The sequence below is a fragment of the Macrobrachium rosenbergii genome, chromosome 13 (assembly GCF_040412425.1).
Source record: "Macrobrachium rosenbergii isolate ZJJX-2024 chromosome 13, ASM4041242v1, whole genome shotgun sequence".
In the NCBI taxonomy this organism is placed as follows: Eukaryota; Metazoa; Arthropoda; class Malacostraca; order Decapoda; family Palaemonidae; genus Macrobrachium; species Macrobrachium rosenbergii.
Window position 1 is genome coordinate 49,557,478 of NC_089753.1, and position 20,380 is coordinate 49,577,857.

A 20,380-nucleotide genomic window follows, 5' to 3' on the forward strand; every position below is an offset into this window, starting at 1 on the left:
GATTACCTTTAGTAGCCATGATGAGGCTCTAAAGGCTAGTAGTAGGATAAGTGCCCTAAAAATAGGTCAAGCTACAGTATGAGGAGCCTTAACAGACAAAGTTTCCAAAGACATGGACGTTTATGTGCCATCTAAATGGGCTCAGGACAAACCATAGAGAAAGCAGAATGCAGAAGTAAGGACTCCTAAACCTCCTATGTGGGTGGTAGCTTCAGCTAAGGAGGAAAGTTATAACTACTATAAATTTTGCAGATTTCTTCAGAAAAAGGTGGGAGGAATAAAGAGCAGTGATACTCCTCTTTTTGGGAAGAACACCATTCTTATTCATGCCAAATCCACAACCCAAGCATATATGCTGACCTTATTGGACATAAAAAATGATGAAATGATTACAAAGATCAAGCCCCACTTAAGCTTTAGTTATGGGAGAGGAGTACTATTTGATAAAGACCTTTATGACATGACAGAAGAAGAAATTCTGGAAATGAGTCCCACTTCAGTTTGGAGAGCGAAAAAGCTAGCTATTGTAGACTCTGAAGTACCTTCTCGTGTCATATTTGAAAATGAAAGGATTTGAGTACGTCCTTTCCAGCAAAGACCAATGCAGTGCTGTCATTACTTTAAGTTTGGCCATACATCAAAAACTACAAAAATGCTAAAATTTGTATAAACTGCACTGGTGTCTATCATGATGATGAATGTAATAGAAAAGCAAAATGTGTTAATTATCAACTGGAACATAAATCCAGTAATAAAAATTGTGAAATTTACAGTACAAATTTGAACTGTCTGCACTAAATAAAGCCAGTGCAGAGCATATAAGTATCGGTTTTGCAAAAAGACAATTAGAACAACCTAGGAGCTATGCTGAAGTTCTTAAGCCACAACCCCTATCTACCACCAGGGGTGCAGTGGCAGCACCCTCTAATGTAGCAGGTGCATCAACCCCTGTGGTAGTGGCCCAGCCATCTGGGTCAGGTGCTCTCCCTTGTTGAGGCTAAAGCACAAGCCTCCAAGGAGGATAAGATGGCACTAAACCCAACCACCTTGGAATTGTCTCAGGCAGAGTCTCTGCCTGATTTAATGGAGACTAAGGAGCAAAAGCCTCTTCTCCAGTTAAACATGCATCACTTAGTAATAGATACGAAGTACTAAGCTCGATGCAAGAACCCCAGCCTGAAATTAAACAAACTGACAAGAAGGGAAACAAAATGACACCAGTATATCAACAGATAATAAACAAAACATGTCAAGACCAGTCCATTCCAAATCATCTCTTGATAATATTCATAAATAAAAGAGAGTAAATGAGAAGGCTCCATTCAAAGGGCCTTCCACCAAGCCCAAGAAGTAGTTTTCACGTCAATACTACAATGGAACTGTAGAGGTCTTGGGGCTCAAAGTGAAGAGCTGAAGGTACTGCTCCATGACCATAGCCCAGGTATTGTGTGTCTCCAGGAAACTAAGCCTGGAAGCACACAATATAATCCTGGGTTGAATTACAGCACATATAATTCTCCACCACCAGTCGGAGATAGAGCTAAGGGAGGTGTAGCAATTATTGTGCATAAGTCATTGCAACACTCCTTGCTATCAATTAATACTCATCTCCAAGCTGTAGCAGTAACTTTCATTTTAGACAAGCAAATTACAGTTTGCTCCATCTATCTTCCTCCTGATTTGGATTTCACTTATAATGATATTCATTTACTGATCAATCGGCTTCCTACTCCTTTCCTCCTCCTTGGTGATTTTAATGCTCACAACCCCATATGGGGTGGGAACATGACAGATGCCAAGGGTAGGATGTTGCTGGGTGTTATGGATGATCATAATATCACTATACTCAGTAATGGATCCATGACTTACCATAACATCTACTCCAATACTTATTAGGCTATCAATCTGAGCTTTTGCTCATCTAGTGTTCACATTGATTATGAATAGTCAGTAAATGAATATCCAAATGGGAGTGACCACCTCCCAATTCATATAAAAACAGTTAAGAATCAGTTCTCTGAGTCTCCTCCCAAATGGAAGGTAGATGAAGCAGACTGAAAGAAATTTAGTGAGTTTGTTCTCATGGATAAGAATGTAAAATCATTTCCATTCATCTCAGAGGCATATAATTACTTCAATGACACCACCATCAACAGTGCAATTGCCTTTATTCCAACAACAAAAGGAAAGCCCTCCAGACCAGTAGTTCCTTGGTGGCACAAAACCTGCAGTAGTATGAGAAAGATCACCATGAAAAGCTACAAAAAGTATAAAAGGAGTGGAACTGCCCAAGCCTGAAGTTATTTACCAATGTGCTGTCGCCAAGCAAAATAAATATTTTAAAAAAGCAAAAAGAGAGTCATGGATGTACTACATTAATGGCATTAGCTCGAAAACAGCATCCAAAATGATTTGGAAGAAAATTAAAAAAACTAAATGGCAAGTTTGTCCCTGAACCTCTGCCTACCCTAAGATAAATGGTGACCTAATCACCCAACCAGAGAGGGCTACAGAAAAATTAGGGGAACATTTCTCTGATTGAAGTGAAAAAAATTTTGAACCATATTATGCAAAATTTACACTGCAGGAACTCAAAGATGCCTTGCAGAATACCAAACCACTAGTCCCTGGTGAAGATAAAATACTCTATGAAATGCTGAAACATCTCCCAGAAAAGTCGAAGAAATTTCTTTTAGATATAGTAAATGAAATTGGGGAAACTGGTATTATTCCTAAGAGCTGGAAATTATCATTAATCCTCTGTATGAAGAAACCAAACACAGAATCCTGCTTTACCCAGCAGCTACAGACCAATAGCTCTCTCCAGTTGTGTTCGTAAGCTGATGGAAAAGATGAATAACACCAGATTTGTATGGCACTGAGAAACAAATAAATTGCTTTCTCCATTCCAGTTTGGCTTTAGGAAAACTAGATCTACTTTAGATCCCTTGCTCAGGCTCTCAAACCAAATACAACACGGTTTTTTTTAAACAGAGCCAAACAATAGGAGTTTTCTTTGATGTGGAAAAGGCATATGACACCTCATGGCATTATGGTATTATAAAAAAAGTTGAATAAGATGGGCATTAAAGGAAAAATGATCTGATTTATAAATTCGTTTTTATCAGAAAGATATACAAAGGTAAGATTTGGGAATCTTGTATCACGACCTTTCTTACAAGAAGAGGGAGTTCCTCAGGGTAGTGTCCTTAGTGTCACCCTCTTTGCTGTTGCCATTAATGGAGTATTAGAAAAGATATCATCACCAGTAAAAAGCTCTTTATTTGTAGATGATTTGGCTCTGTACTGCACCGGATATGATGTAGCATCTACTAGCAGGTTCATGCAAAGAGCCATCGATAAAGTAAGCAAGTGGGCTAATGAGCAAGGGTTTAGATTTTCCGTACGTAAAACTGTCGCTGTTCAGTTCTGCAGACGCTGAACTAAGGAAACCATTCCAACACTTACCTTAAATGGAATTATTTTATCTTACTCTGCTGAAGCAAAATTTTTAGGAATGGTCTTTGATGAAAAGCTCACTTGGAATAATCATATTGACCAGTTAAAAGTGAAAGTGAAAAGATCATTAAATATTTTGAAAGTAGTATCTAATTTTAAATCTGGTGCTGATAAGAAATCGTTAAGGCTTTGTAATGCAGTATGTTTATCTAAGTTAGGCTATGGCTGCCAAGTATACTCATCTGCTTCAAGGACTAAACTTAAGGAATTGGACGCTATGCATAATATGGGGCTAAGGATCTGCACTGGAGCTTTTAGAACTTCACCCTTTGAAAGTATTTATGTGGACTCCCATCAGCTACCACTGGACTTAAGGAGGCATGAGTTAGGTCTGAGACACACCATGCAGCTGAAAAGCTCGAAGGAGAATCCTTCTTTTGAGATCTTAAAACAGTGTGGCTCAAATCTTTTTGGATCTAGATCTCCAGTACCATTTCAAATCAGACAGCTGGGTGAACTGGAGGATGAAAGTATAAAAATGCAGAAGATCCTACAAGTTAAACATCCTGCTATCCCTCCATGCTTTATTCCAGCAATAGATGTCTGCATTAAAGAGACAAGAAGAAAGATCGTCTGGAAGAAGAAGTCAGAAACAAGTTTTTGGAGCATGATGTGAGGCATATAAATGACAGGAAAATCTATACTGACGGATCAGAATCGGAAGACGGAGTGGAATGTGTAGTGGTGTGTGAGTGGGGGAATCATATATAAAAAAGTTACCAGACTCCTCATCCATATTCACTACTGAAGCAACAGTCATAGTTGATGCTTTAAATCTTGCATCTGATAAGAAATTTAAATCCACAGTAATATATAGTGACTCAAGGAGTGTTTTAGAAGCTCTAAAGAAGTTTAACTCTACCCATCCCTTAATTCAAAAGGCTCAGGAATGGCTTTTTATCTTTCTGTTTGCCCACAAATCAGTAAAGTTTTTTGTTGGATTCCTGGGCACACTGGTCTAGAAGGGAATGAACTGGCTGATAGTAAAGCAAAGGATGCTGCAAGATGTGATTTCTTAACCCTTTAACGCCGAAGCCCTATTTTCAAAACGTTCCCGTATACCCCGGCGGCCCCCTCCAGAGGTAGCACACGAAGCGGAAAAAAGTTTTTCAAAAAATCACAGCGCGCTTAGTTTTCAAGATTAAGAGTTCATTTTGGCTCCGCTTTTTTCTGTTGCCTGAAGTTTAGTATGCAATCATCAGAAATGAAAAAATATCATTATCATTTATAAATATTGGAATATATGACAGTGAAAAAAAACGCGTATATAATTGTATACAAATCGCGCTGTAAGGAAAACGGTTAAAGCTAATGAGTTAATTTTGTTTAGTTGTATTGTACACTAAATTGCGATGATTTTGGTATATAACAGATTGTAAAACGATTAAAGCAACACAGAGAAAATGTTATCACAAAATGATGCATGAATTCGTAACGCCGGACGTAAAAAGATTTTTCAAAATTTACCAAAAATCAAAATATTTGCTAGAGACTTTCCAATTGTGCCAAAATGAAGAAAATTGATTGAATATTACTAGACTGTAATTTTTTAGCTTAGAATTGCATTTTTGAACCATTTCGATCGAGTTAAAGTTGACCGAAGGTTGATTTTTTTCTGTTTATCGTTATTTCGATGTAAATATTTAAAATCTGTGAAGAGCTAAAGGAATGATTTATTTTGTTGTATTTACATGAAATTGCGCACATTTTGATGTATAACACTTTATATAAAGAATAATATGAAACGGCGAAAAAATTACGGCAAACTGACGCAAGAAATGACATGATTTTCAGCGGATTCCACGCGCGGAGCGGGAGGAAATTATTTTTTTCAAAAATTCACCAAAAATCTAAATATTGTGCTAGAGACTTTCCGGTTGTTGCGAAATGAAGGTAAGTGATTGATTGTTACTCGAATGTAATAATTATGGCTTACGAATGCGTTTTCGATCATTTCGGTCGAGTCAAAGTTGACCGAACGTTAAAATTTTGTCAGTTATCGTGATTTCGGCGAAAATATTAAAAAACTGTGAAGAGCTAAAGGAATGATTTATTTATTGTTGTATTCTACATGAAATTGCACATTTTGATGTATAACACTTTATGTAACAAATAATATGAAACGGCGAAAAAAAAAAATTACAAAAAGCTGACGCAAGAAAATGACAGGATTTTCAGCGGATTTCGAGCGCGCGGAGCGGAGGAAATTATTTTTTTCAAAAATTCACCAAAATTCTAAATATTGTGCTAGAGACTTTCCGTTTGTTGCAAAATGAAGGTAAATGATTGATTGTTACTCGAATGTAATAATTATGGCTTACGGATGCGTTTTTCGATCATTTCGGTCGAGTCAAAGTTGACCGAATGTTAAAATTTTGTCATCGATTATCGTGATTTCGGCGAAAATATTAAAAAACTGTGAAGAGCTAAAGGAATGATTTATTTTTTGTTGTATTCTACATGAAATTTTTTGCACATTTTGATGTATAACACTTTATGTAACGAATAATATGAAACGGCGAAAAAATTACGGCAAGCTGACGCAAGAAATGCCACGATTTTCGGCGGAATCCGCGCGCGCGGAGCGAAGGAAAATATTTTTTCAAAATTCACCAAAATCTAAATATTGTGCTAGAGACTTTCCGTTTGTTGCAGAATGAAGGTAAACGATTGATTGTTACTAGAATGTAATAATTATGGCTTACGTGGATACGTTTTTCGATCATTTCGGTCGAGTCAAAGTTGACCGAATGTTAAAATTTTGTCAGTTATCGTGATTTCGGCGAAAATATTAAAAAATGTGAAGAGCTAAAGGAATGATTTATTTTTTGTTGTATTCTACATGAAATTGCGCACATTTTGATGTATAACACTTTATGTAACGAATAATATGAAATGGCGAAAAATTACGGCAAGCTGACGCAAGAAATGACAGGATTTTCCAGCGGATTCCACGCATGAGCGGAGAAAATTTTTTTCAAAAATTCACCAAAATTCTAAATATTGTGCTAGAGACTTTCCGTTTGTTGCAAAATGAAGGTAAAAGGGATTGAATATCACCAGAATATATGAGATTTTTGCTACCCAAAAAGAGACCCAAGTAAAAATTTATATTTATATATATATATATATATATATATATATATATATATATATATATATATATATATATATATATATATATATATACATACATACATACAGACATTCATACATAAACACACATAAATTATATTGTTTTTTACTTTGTTACCTAGAATTATATTGAAAACATAACTAAAAAGGAATGGTTGTGAAAACTTTGTTTTTGCATAAAACGAAATTATACAAAACAGCAATGAATACAGATATATAAAACTTGTAATAAATATAAAACTAAAAATAAATTCAATGCAGAATACTCACTCGTAAATATAAAACTAAAAATAAATTCAATGCAGAATACTCACTCGTAAATATAAAACTAAAAAAAAAAATAAATGCAGAATACTCACTCGTAATCCTGACTCTTCGTGCTGTTTCTTGTTTTCTCCTCCTCCATTGAAGAGTCTTGCATTTTTTCCTCCCGACATGACGGGCAAGCGGAGGAGGGAGACGCGCGCCCCCATTGCTGGTGGGCCGCCAGCCCCGGCGGCTCGCTGCGCCCTCCCGGTGTCGCTCGGGCAGGCGCACTCCAATAAATAACCGCATTGTGGTACCTGCGGTTACACTCCTCCAACCTGCAAAGTGCTACCTTGCAGGTGCGACTACACGTACCAGCTGTCTCTCCTCTTGCCATTCATATGGCACACCCGCACCGTTTCTGTCTGCCCCCTTCGGTGAGCTCCAGTGTGTGATCTCTGGCTGCAGCCACACAAGGGTCGGCTACCCGGCTGGACACTGGAATTCGAGGCGCGGCATCTTCAGCGGGCGGCGTCATCATCAAGGTCGGCGGCAGCAGGCGGCGCCGGCAGGATGAGGAATTATGATGTCGGGGTATCTCCCACGACATCTGACCTTTCCTCTCGGGGCAGAGTTGGAGCTCGGGCGGGGGGCGCCGTTGGAAGGCCACTCCTCTGGATCGAAGTTGATGAGGGCATTCCAGCCACCTCAAGAAACTGGATGTGGGTCAACCTCCGAGCGTCCGAATTATACCCACAGTAAAATGATGATGTAGGCATTCTGGAGGGCCAACTGAAGGAGGTATTTGAGGAGCTTCTGTGTCCACCTCCTGGTTCTCCTGGTGAAGGGATAATACTGGATGAGTTGATCAAAGAGATCAACTCCTCCCATGTGCCTGTTGTAGTGTCCGATGACAGTAGGCGCTGGACATGAAAACTCCTCAAGCGTAAACTCGGCCCCTGCCGGCGTGTCTTCTTCCACTGGGTGATCTCCTCTTGGATGGGCTCATGACTCGTCGTAATCATGGGCACGCAGTCGGACCCCTTCCAACAGATGACGAAGACATCTCCCTTCCGCCGCCACTCTGTCTCTCCTGTTGCGGGTGGCTAGCAAACCTCTTGAGGACATTCGGGGCCCCACGCACCAACGAAGGTACCACTGGACGTGCACACCTGCTTCATACAGTTCCTGGGCCAGGATACCGAGTTATAATAATTATCCATAAACAGGTGGTATCCTGGTTCATGGAAACGATTCACAAGACCGAAGACAGTGTCACGCAGCGTGAGAAGACCCCAGAATACACCAAGAAGTCCACGATGTATCCAGTGTTGGCTTCCGTAATAAAAATAATCTTTACACCATACTTCTTGGCTTCTGGGTTGTACACTTTGATACTTAGACGCCCTTTGTATGACATCATACCCTCATCCAAAGAAAGGTTCTTGAAGGAACCACGAGAGTCTGGCACCGTTCACGAATGAACTCCAACACTGGGCGGACTAAGATGAGGCAGTCGGGGTTATTCCGGGGTATAGCCCTTCGTTGAAGGCGTTGAAATACCTGTCCAACGCCAGGATACTATCACGGACATAATGCCGTACATTAGGCGTGCCAAAAAAAATTCCGCCTCCAATATTGCCTGATGTCAGCAGGCATCATCCCAAAGAATATGTGGAGCCCAAAAAAGTGCGCCATGTCCGTGAGGTTACCAGCCCCACCAGCGGTGCGACAACGTCGTCTGCAATTCCCACGGCAGTACTGAGCGTAATCTACCGTCTCCGCAACCAGGAATTCAAGCGTTCTCGTCAGGAAAAGCTGAATGAACCCCAGTACTGTGAGAGGCACAGGGGACGGTCAGTCCAGGTACTGCCCGTGAATGGGTGCATTTTAGGTGGGGTGGGTCCCTCCGACCACCCCTCATCACTTTCGGACTAACGGCCTTCACCCGAGCTGCCGCGCGGCGTTGCGACCTTCTCACGGGTTTGCGCTTAAATGACGCGTGCACGGACACGTCTTCGCTTGCTCTCTCACACCCGGCTGGGCCATCTCCTTCACTTTCCCCATCACTTTCTGTTTCGTCCCCACCAGCCACAATCGAGTCATCCTCCTCCTCCTCCAACTCACTTTCTCCTCGTAGGCACTAAACCCACTAAACTCTAATTCACTTTCCTGCTGAGATCCCGCACGGACATTGGTGGCAAATACCGCTTATCGCTGACGTCAGGCGTTATGTCGCCATCGCTAGATGACCAACTACCACCGAAATCAGGACTTTCGACCTGCTCTCGATCGAGCTCCAACAATTACTCGTCAATGTCCTTCTGTTGAGGCCTCCCAGAAAATGTTTTCGGATGCCCCTCAGGACACCGATGCTTCCTAGGGGTCGTAAAGGAACAGGATGTGGTCCTTGGTCGCCATAGCACACGTGGCCGAACAACACGCTGGAGAAGCTGGTCACTCTGGTTGCTGGGTCCCTCTCCAGCATCCAAGTCCAAACTCGCCTCACACGCTCACTCTCCGACAGGCAATGTGCGCCTTTTCACGCTCCTGACGCCTTTGCGACATGCTCTGCAAACGTTCTGTTGCAGCACGAATACGCTAACACTCGCAAAGTTCAACCAAACACGTCTGCGCTTAAAATATCGCCCCGCAAGGTGCTGCTCTGATGCTCTCTGAGACAAGAAGGGGGAATTTGACGCGGCGTCTGGGTGACGCTCAAAAACAAAACATCTGGATCAGTGAACTCCCAGCATCCGCCGAGGCGCGGGATTTGAAATCTTCCACAAACTAGGCCTATCATTATTTTTCCGCGAATATTTAAAAAAAGCATTTTCAGTCGACGTTTGCAACGTCCACTCGGCATTCGACAGACAATTTTGGACGACGTTTAAAACGTCCAACAGGCGTTTAAGGGTTAACTAATAAAGTGCCACATTTGGATATGGCATCCAGTTATCAGACAATACATTCGTACAAAATGGCAGCAGAGATGGATTTCGCCCATTTTATCCACAAATAGGAAGTACAGAAACATTAGAAAAAGTATCGAATTTTGGAGTTTGGGTTTTAATCGTAACAGAAAATTTGAGATTATGCTAACACGGCTTAGGATTGGCCATACCTGCTTCGCTCATAGCTATATTTTAGAGGGAGCCAGTGGCCCAATTTGTGCTCACTGTGGTGGTTCAGCTCTTTGTTGAGCACATGCTGGTGCACTGTCCTTAATTTAATCGCCTTAAGGCAAAATACTTATTAACTGGGAAGACTATTTTAGGAATTTTAAATGATGATGTTGAGGTAGATAACCTTATGGGTTATCTGAAAGAATCTGGTTATCTTAACGAGATATGATTTCAGTGTATTTAATAAAGATTTGAGTCATATTTATCCTATACTAAGTATATATTTTGAATATAAAAGTTTAATATTTACTTATTTTTTGTTGGTTCTATCTAATATCATTCTTCATTTTTTACGTTCATATTTTAACATTGAATTTTACTAATATATCATCATTCATCTATTCATTATCAATCATATCACTAATTTATATATTTCATCTTCATTACAGCACTGAATAATCCCGATGGGTTCGGTGCTTGGTCTACTACACGACCTAAATTTCATAATCAATCAATCAATCCAGTATCAAGTCCATGCGGATTTTGACATCATTAATCACAGGGTATAATCTAATGGGTGGTGGAGACTTCCTATTAATACAAGGAACGTAGGGACTTTAGAAGGAAATCAGTGTTGCACCTCAAGGTTGAAGTCTGTTGCTCCCCGACTTGAGCGACCTGTGGACTGATCAACATCCTCGGCACAGTTATCTGTAACAACATTTACCTTCCTTTCTTGGTGCCTCATTCCATCTCATATTATTATTTTGTCATTATTTTTCATGGGGGGCACGTGCCCAGGTGCTCCCCCTGCCTTAACAGCCTGCCCATTGTTTGTTTTGCCTTTGTTAGTCTTTCACTGGATATCATTGTTCCTAAATATTTGGAATCTTATGGAATTCATTCATTAAAAAAGACGGGGAAACAACAAAAGTGTAAAAAGCTCAAAGTGCCTGTTATTTACTGAAATCTTATGGAATTCATTCATTAAAAAAAGACAGGGAAACAACAAAGGTGTAAAAAAAAACCCTCGATTGTACCCCGCTATTTTATGAAATCTTATAGGATTATTCATTGAAAAGATGGGGAAACAACAAAGGTGTAAAAAAACCTCCATGTTTGTTGGTGGATTATTTACTGAAATCTTATGGAATTCATTCATTAAAAAAAGATGGGGAAACAACAAAGGTGTAAAAAAAAACACTCCTCGAAGTACCCCGCTATTTACTGAAATCTTATGGAATTCATTCATTAAAACAAGGACGGGGAAGCAACAGAGGTGCAAAAGAAAACACCCCCTTGAAGTATCCCGCAATTTACTGAAATCTTATAGAATTTATGAAAAAAAGACGGGGTAACAACAAAGGTATAAAAAAAAAATCTCGAAGTACCCCGCTCTTTACTGAAATCTTATGGAATTCATTCATTAAAAAAGACCGGGAAACAACGAAGGTGTAAAAAAAAATCCTGTGTACCCGTCAGATATTTTTACTGAAAATTATATGAATTTACTCATTAAAGACAGAAAAAAACAACAAAGGTGTAAAAAAAAATCCCCTCGAAGTACCCCGCTATTTACTGAAAAATTATGGAATTTGTTCATTAAAAAAGATGGGGGAACAACAAGCGTGTAAAAAAAATCCCCTCGAATTACCCCGCTATTTACTGTAAACTCACTGGATAAGATCCCACCAACATTAACTTTGCACCTCCTTCAGTCATGGCTGATTTCAATTAGCTTTGCATAATGGGAAGAACTTGCATAATATAAAGACAAAATCCATGAAGGAAAGAGACTAGAAGTCAAAAGGATTTGCAGCACTCAAGTGTTTTTCTCTTCTTGTGGATTTTGTCTTTATTTATACATTCATCACGTTCCATATGTCCATGATTCATTTATACATACATACATACATACATAACACACATATATATATATATATATATATATATATATATATTATATATATATATATATATTATATATATATATATATATATATATATATATATATATATATGTAGATAGAATATATATAGATAGATATATATATACATGTATAATGATATATATATATATAATACATAATACATAAGATATATATAATAATATATATATATATATATATATATATATATATATATATATATATATATATATATATATATATATATATATATATATATATAATTACAAAATTAAAAGAATTTATATCCTGTATGTTTCAAAGGTATTGGTCATTTTAAAAAGAAATATGCTATTCAGGTAAAAGATGATGTAAATTCTGTTGCATCACCTCCTTGTAAGTACCCCATACAATTAAAAGATGAAATTTGTAACAAACTGAATGAAATGGGGAAATTAGGAATCATAACTAAATGTCCTGACGATAGTTCATGTGACTGGATAAGTTCTCGTGCTTTTTCCAGAAAAGCTTCTGGCGACCTTAGAGTATGTCTAGAGTCTAGAGATTTAAATAAAGCTATTAAAAGAACCAACCATAAAATTCCTACTATTGAAGAAATAAGTCATAAACTTGCTGGTGTTACTATATTTTCTAAGTTGGATGCCAAACATGGTTATTGGAGTACGATATTAGATGATGAAAGTAGCAAATTGTGTACTTTCAATAGTCCTGTTGGCAAATATAGATTTTGTAGATTAACTTTTGGTTTAAGTGTATCGCAGGATATTTTCCAAAAGTACATGTATGAAATTTTATGAAAGGTTGGAAAAGGGTAATAGGTATTGCAGATGATGATATTGTATATGGCAAAACTATTAAGGAACATAATGATGCCTTACACAGACTTATGAGAGTTGCACAGGAGTATGGCTTGGTATTTGGATATGAGAAATGTGAAATTCTGAAAGACACTATTGAATTTTATGGGTTAATATGGTCATGTGATGGTATGAAACCTGATTCCAAAAAGTGTGATGACATTTGCAGTCACCCTCCTCCTAAAAGTAAAGCAGAACTACAAAGCTTTCTAGGTCTTGTTCAGTACTCAGGTCTTTTATACCTCATTTGTCAGACAAGACTAGTGTTTTAAGACAACTGCTCAAACAGGATTCTGATTGGTGTTGGGAAAGTGGACATCAGCAAGCATTGAATGTTTTGAAAGACAGTTCATAGTAATTTGACATTAACTTACTTTAACCCAAATATGCCTGCTGAAATAGAGGTTGATGCCTCAGTGATTGGGTTAGGGGCAACATTAATTCAGGGTGAAAAGCCAATAGCTTTATGCATCTAAAGCATTGACTCCTACTGAGTCTAGATATGCTAATGTTGAAAGGGAATTGTTAGCTGTTGTTTTTGGATTAGAGAAATTTCATACATTTGTGTATGGTACATCAGTAAATGTTTATATTGACCATAAACCCCTTGAGAATATTATTTTGAAGCCATTAAGTTTAGCTCCTCCAAGGTTACAAAGAATGGTGTTAAGGATTTAGCCATATGATCTAAGTATTGTATACCACAAAGGTACAGAAATGATTTATGCTGATTACTTATGTCATGTATAACCATCTACTGGTCCTAGTATAGTTCAAATTTCGGTTGGTCAGTTAAATAAGTGGGATTGGCAAGTCAGCAAGATGCTGTATTATCTGTTTTATGTGAACAAATCATAAATGGTTGGCCTGCCCAGGCTAAGTCTGTTCCAAAAGTAATTTGTTCCTATTGGTCACTGAGAGATTATCTGTTAGTTGAAGATGGTTTAATATATAATGGACACAGATTAGATATCCCTGAAAATTTCAGAAAGGAATACTTGGATCGTGTGCATGCTGGTCATCTAGGTGTAAAAAACCTCAGCTTGCTTAGAGCTAAGATTGTATGTACTGGTCTAACATGATGACTGGTATTGAGAAATATGTTCATGGCTGTGTTGTATGTTTACAAAATTCCAAGAGTAATAAAAAGGGACCTGCGCTTTCACACGAGTTACTTTCTCAACCATGGGAAATCTTGTCTAGTGATCTATTTGAATTAGATGCTCACTCATATATAGTTAGTTGATCATTACAGTAAGATGCCTTTTGTTCGTGGATTAAAATCTACATCTTGTAATGAGGTAATTGAGTTTTGTAAAGGTATGTTTTCTATTCATGGGATACCAAAGCGCCTGTATAGTGATAATGGGCCACAATACAGTGCTGCTGAATTTAGAAATTTTGCAATGACTTGGGAATTTGAACATATAACAAGCAGTCCACAATATCCACAAAGCAATGGATTAACTGAAAGAATGGTTGGAGTGGTAAAATCAGTGCTTAAAAAAGCAAAGCAGTCTGGTAATGACCCCTTGATGTCTTTGTTGTGCCTAAGTAATATACCTATTGATAACAGGATACCCAGTCCTGCTGAATTGTTATATGGGAGAAGAATACGTTCTAATTTGTCATCAATTTTTATACGTTCTAATTTGCCATCAAAAGTTATTATAAGTTATGTATGTTTGAAGATAAAGAATCTTTTGTAAATAAGAGTAATCAAATTACCCACTATTATAACCAACATGTAAGTAATGAACTTCCAGAACTGTTTCCAGGTATGAAAGTTGTAGCACAGAAAACTGATAATCAGTCTTGGCTACCAGGAACAATTACAGAAAAATGTGTTGAACCTAGATCTTTTGTAATAGAATTATCGAATGGTAGTAAAGTCAGGAGAAATAGACGTTTCAATAAAGAAGTAAGTCCAGATGCTATAACTGGTTCACTTAAGGTATATTCTTGGGCCTACAAGACGTTTGGTTGGCGGCCTCTGATTGGCTGGTACCAGGAGGTAGGCGGCTCACTCACTCTCATTTTTACATCTGTAGCTCAGAAAACTAGTAATATGTTTATATTTCTTCATTTATCTCAAGTTTTGGACAAAATAGGAAAGTTTTGGTCATACCATGGGATTCAGTATTAATTGTGCAACTAAATCATGATTTCTTGAAATCAATAAGATAAAACACAAGGAATTATAACGAGTAAAAGTGAGGAGAGAAGCATTTAATTCTTTATACCTGTTTTTACTTATCAGATTTTGCATCATTCATGTGATCAAGATAAAATAAAACTTGTGTTTTCTTACAGTAAATTCACCCTGAATACACTGGTGCATTCAGATTTTAGATGTGTGTGATATGTGAAGAGAAAATGAAGAGTATATCTTATTATGTTGCATCTGTTCTTGCCTCAGTTTGGCAGTAGTGCCGAGAGACGGTGATCTGCAAACAACGAGAGCTTTGAGGAGCCGTTGACATTTGCCAATTAGTGATATGAGAAGTTTACAGTTTCGACAATATTTACTGTGTTATATCATTACATTTTCAGTAAATGAATGCATAGAATTCCCATTATGACTGTTGAACTTTTGCACTTGTCTGATAAGCAAAAATTAACAATCAGGTGGATGCATCTGGATGTGTTGGCTTCAATTTAGTCTACATGAGAAATTTGCATACTGTAGGCTACATGATAAATAACAGGCCTACATAATTGCCAAATGTAACATGTATACAAAGGAATAAACATTCTGGTGTAAGAGTAGCTCAAACAAATTCTGAAAAAGAATTTTATATCGTTACATCGCCAGTAGATTTTATGGTAAGCAATAAAAAGATGTACTATCGTTCATTGAATGAACATATAAAAACCATAAGCTTTTGATGTTATTGACCAAAGAAACAAGCGGCCATAATAATGAACTCATAATTATGTAGGTCTGTTATTTATCATGTAGCCTGCAGTACACAAATTTCTCACGTAGACTAAATTGAAGCCAACAACTCCAAATGCATCCATCTGATTATTAATTTTTTCTTATCAGACATGTCCAGACATACGGACATATATGATATTGGAGTGAAAAGGTTCGACAGTCATAATGGGAATTCTATGCATTTATTTACAGAAAATGTAATGACATAATAATACGGTAAATGTCGCTTAATAAACTGCAAACTTCTCATATCACTAATTGTAAATGTCAATACTCAAAGTTCTCGCTGTTTGCAGATCACCGTCTCTCGGCACTACTGGCAAACTGAGTCAGGAACAGATGCAACATATTGAGACATATTCTTCATTTTCTCTTCACATATCACACGCATCTAAAATCTGAAAGAACCAGTGTATTCAGGGTGAATTTATTGTATGAAAACACATGAATGATGCAAAATCCGATGATAAGTAAAAACAGGTGTAAAGAATTAAATGCTTCTCTCTTCACTTTTACTCATAATTCTTTTGTGTTATATCTTATTGATTTCAAGAAATCATGATTTAGTTATACAATTAATACCGAATCCTATGGTACGACCAAAACTTTCCTATCTTGTGCAAATCATGAGATAAATGAAGAAATATAAAAATATTGGTAGTTTTCTGAGCTACAGACATAAAAATGAGACAGTGAGCGAGCCGCTTACCTCCTGGTACCAGCCAATCAGAGGCTGCCAAACAAACGTCTCACAGGCCCAAGAATCTACCTTAAGTGCAATCAGCTATAGTACTAAATTATGTTTCAATTTTGTGATGATAATACATCTGAATTTAAGCTTGTTAAAGAATGTTCAAAAGATGCTAAAACTAAGACTTGTAAGGTTACTTTTGAAAATGAAACAAATGTTTCACATTCTAAAAACAATGTTCCTGTTTAAGACACTTTTGCAACTCGTAAGTCAACATGTAATGTTAAGAAGCCTTGTAGATTAATTGAAGAGTGTTGAATAAATGTTTGGTCTGTTTTCCATGTTTAGCATGATACTGAAATGCCTTGATAAGAGTTGTTTTATTGATGATGTTGTAAGATTAGTCAACATTTCATGTAAAGTTTATGTACACACTTGTTCCCATGATTTATGCTTGTTGATAAAGAGAGGGATGTCATATAATTGTACGCCAGCTGTGTGTGTGTATTGTTTCTGTATGCTAGCACTGCTACTGTTTGTATACACACGCTACCCAGAGGAAGAAGTAAACAATGTTCTAAGCACCATGAGTCTTATCTCTCAAGCCTTCATATAAACAATATAGAATGGAAACCCCTAGAAACTTTTGACCTTATAGAATATCCTCCTTTGTGGCCGAGTGGGTAAGGGTACCCTCACTCCAACCAGTCATACGTAGGTTCGAATATTACGGGGAAGTCAGGGTTTCTACACTTGTTTCTTCATTTGGGTTCAAGGCTTGTAGTGATGGACATATCCCCAGAAGTGAAAAATGATAGAAAATGTAAGATATTGTGGTTATTACAAAAACAAATCAGAAACAAAGTTTGTTAATTTTCTATATTCGAAACTTTTAGTCCTTAGACCCATGTCATTGTAACTTATGTCTCCAGTTTTGTAAGTCGATTCTCAATTTAGTCTTCGCAAATGATCCTTTGCAAGCATTGATGTTTAAAAAGAAGATTTAGGTCCTTGCTTAAATGAACCTAAATTTTCGATTCCTATCAGCTGTATTAATTCAGAATTGTTAGTTGGCCTAGACCACAGAAGATGGCAGGTGCCTTATGAAAGTTCTTATTTATTTTATTCCACAGTTTGCAGCGAAAGCTTTAAAAAAAATCTCCTCTATGTTACTGTTTAATCAAAATGATTTTGATTATCATTTTGACCTTAAGCAAAAGGTATTTATTGCCTTGCAATGGCAAATGAACTGCACGAATAACTTACCAAAGGACTGCAACCCTACACTTGTCTCTTGCATCCTCGAAGCTTGAAACAAAACATATAAAAGAGTGTCAGACAAAACAAAGAATTTTCCATCTGTCATAGTACAGTTATTTTTACGATCTTAAGATGGGAGCACAAACTTGTTAACAACTTTAATAACAAACTATATATATATAGGATATCTGGCTGTATATATATATTATATCTTATAGGATATATATATATATATATATGATATATCGATGGATATATATATATATATAGGTGTGTGTGGTGGTTGTTATATATATATATTATATAGCTTATAAATATATATATATATATATATCTTTATATATATATAGGTGGCATATATATATATGCTGTGGGATGGTTGAATATATATATATATATATAATATATATATATGTGTGTGTGTGTGTGTGTGGAAATATATCCTCCATATATCCGATTATATTATATAGGTATATATATATATACAGTATACCAGACTGGGTTTTGTATATCCATTATATATATACTATATATATATATATGTATATATATCCGGGGTTATCTATATATATATATATGGATGATCATATGCCTCTTTTATCACACCGTGATTTAGCTTATCCTTCCATCATGAAGCACTAAAAGGCAAATCTCTGCCTTAAGTGGTGTTGTAGTTATCAAATCCACCTCGATCTCTTCTAGGGAATAGCTCTCAGTCACTTGGGGGAATTATCACTTGAGCGGGCATTGGGTGCAAATCAGGTTGAGGTTTGTTGGCTTAGTATGGCTTCAGAGGACATATCCTTGTCTTTGGGCAGCCAGGATATCTGGCTGTATAGTTCTGTTCCCCTGGAGTTCCAGCTGTTCTTTGGCAGGATGCCCTGGGATGAGCTGATCTGCCCATGTTCATGGTGATGGTCGATGGATCAGGTTAAGTGAATGTAGAAGGAGAGGAATGCTGGTGGTTGTTAGTAGGCTGCCTATTGTTGCCCAACTGTGGTTGTGTGCCGCTGAAGGTCAATCAGCTATCTGAAGGAGCATGGCCGAACTTTTTTACTGGTATTTGTACTAGGCAGGCCTTTCTTTGGGCAAGTCGAGCCTGAGAGGGATACCCAGGTGGCATTATTTTGTCTTGGTGAGACATGCTGTGGGACTGGTTGAATGTTTCACTGGAATCTGCCATAGGCAGGCTTCCATAAGTGTGGTGGGCTGCTTATCACTAAGGTATACAGCTGTGGGCCCAGGCACACATTGGAAAAGATCCTCCAGCATGGTCCGATTGAATAAGTTCTTAATAGGTCAGTGCATGACCAGGGATTCCAACCAGTGGGTACCAGACTGGGTTTTTAAATGACAGGTCCATTGAATAGTTCTCCATGACCAGCCGACTTCATTTGGCAAGACTAATTTTAACTCTGAAACTGTTTTTATTTCATTTCTCCGTGATTTTTATGGTTATCTCGTAAAGCTATTTGGTGATGACCTATGGACTTCGATCATGTCATCTTCATTGGTTTGACTCTTCTCCAGCGAGTGGAGGGCTATATATATAGCTTTTCCTTCCATGTGTTTAGGATTAAGCAGTGAAAGGCCCTCTCTGCCTTAGTGGTGTTTATTTTGTCGACGTTTCAAACAACTCGATCTCATTTTCTAGCCATGCTTCCAGCTCCTCCTCAGTCCACTTGGGGACTAGAGAATTAAGGCTTGAGAGCGGAGCATTGGGTGCAGCAGGTGTGGGATTGGAGGCTTGTTGGATTGTTATGGCTTCAGCACTCTCCTTCCTTGCTCCCTCCAGCTCGAGCTCCTTGTCTTTGAGGGCTAGTTCTCTTGCTGCCTTAGCCTCTTGGTTACTTCCTGTGGTCTTCTCGTTCCACCTGGAGCATTTCATCCAGCTGTTCTTTCACCCACTGGGTGAGTTCCCGTCTTGTGTAACCTGTGTCCTTGCCCATGTTCATGAGGGCTTGGCGCTGTTCTAGAGACATGGTTATAGTTTAAGAGGATGACCCGGGGAAATGGTTTGTGACATTGGGGAAGTGTCCCATAATTTGGTGGCACTTCAGTGGTGTGGTGCCTTTTCAATGAGGTGGCACTGTGGTTGAGTGTGCAAAAACAATGAAGGTCACACCGATGGAGACTATCCTGAAGGAGGAATGGTCCTTGAAGTTGGGCAGATACGCTGGTATTTGGAAGTGGTCCTGAAGGTACAATTCCTTGTTGGGCGGAAAACACTTTTTACTGGAAAAGGGTAGTGATCCTGAAGGTGCTAAGGTCCTTATGGGTGGATACACTGTAGGTGGCACTCTGTTTTTATTTTTTTCTTGTGGCACTATTTGCCAGGGGTACTCAATATGGGGAGCAACACTAAAAGACAGTGCAACCAACTGCACTGAAAGGAATGGCACTTTGCCTGGAGGCAGAATGTAAAGTAATTATTTCTAGGAGTAAGAGGGAAAGTAGAAAGGTAAGTGCTTCAGTAACTTAATTGGTTGGCAGTGCCTCAGATTAGTGGCACTGTGGAAAGGGAAACCCTTGGGTTTGCACACGTGGGTGGCTAGTGCAAGAAATTTGTTTGAAACGGCTTGCATAAGTTTAGCAAATAAAAAACTTTAATATTAGTCAGGGCATATATAAATTAGACCCTTTATTCCATCACATTATTTCCCAACAGTACAAATTCA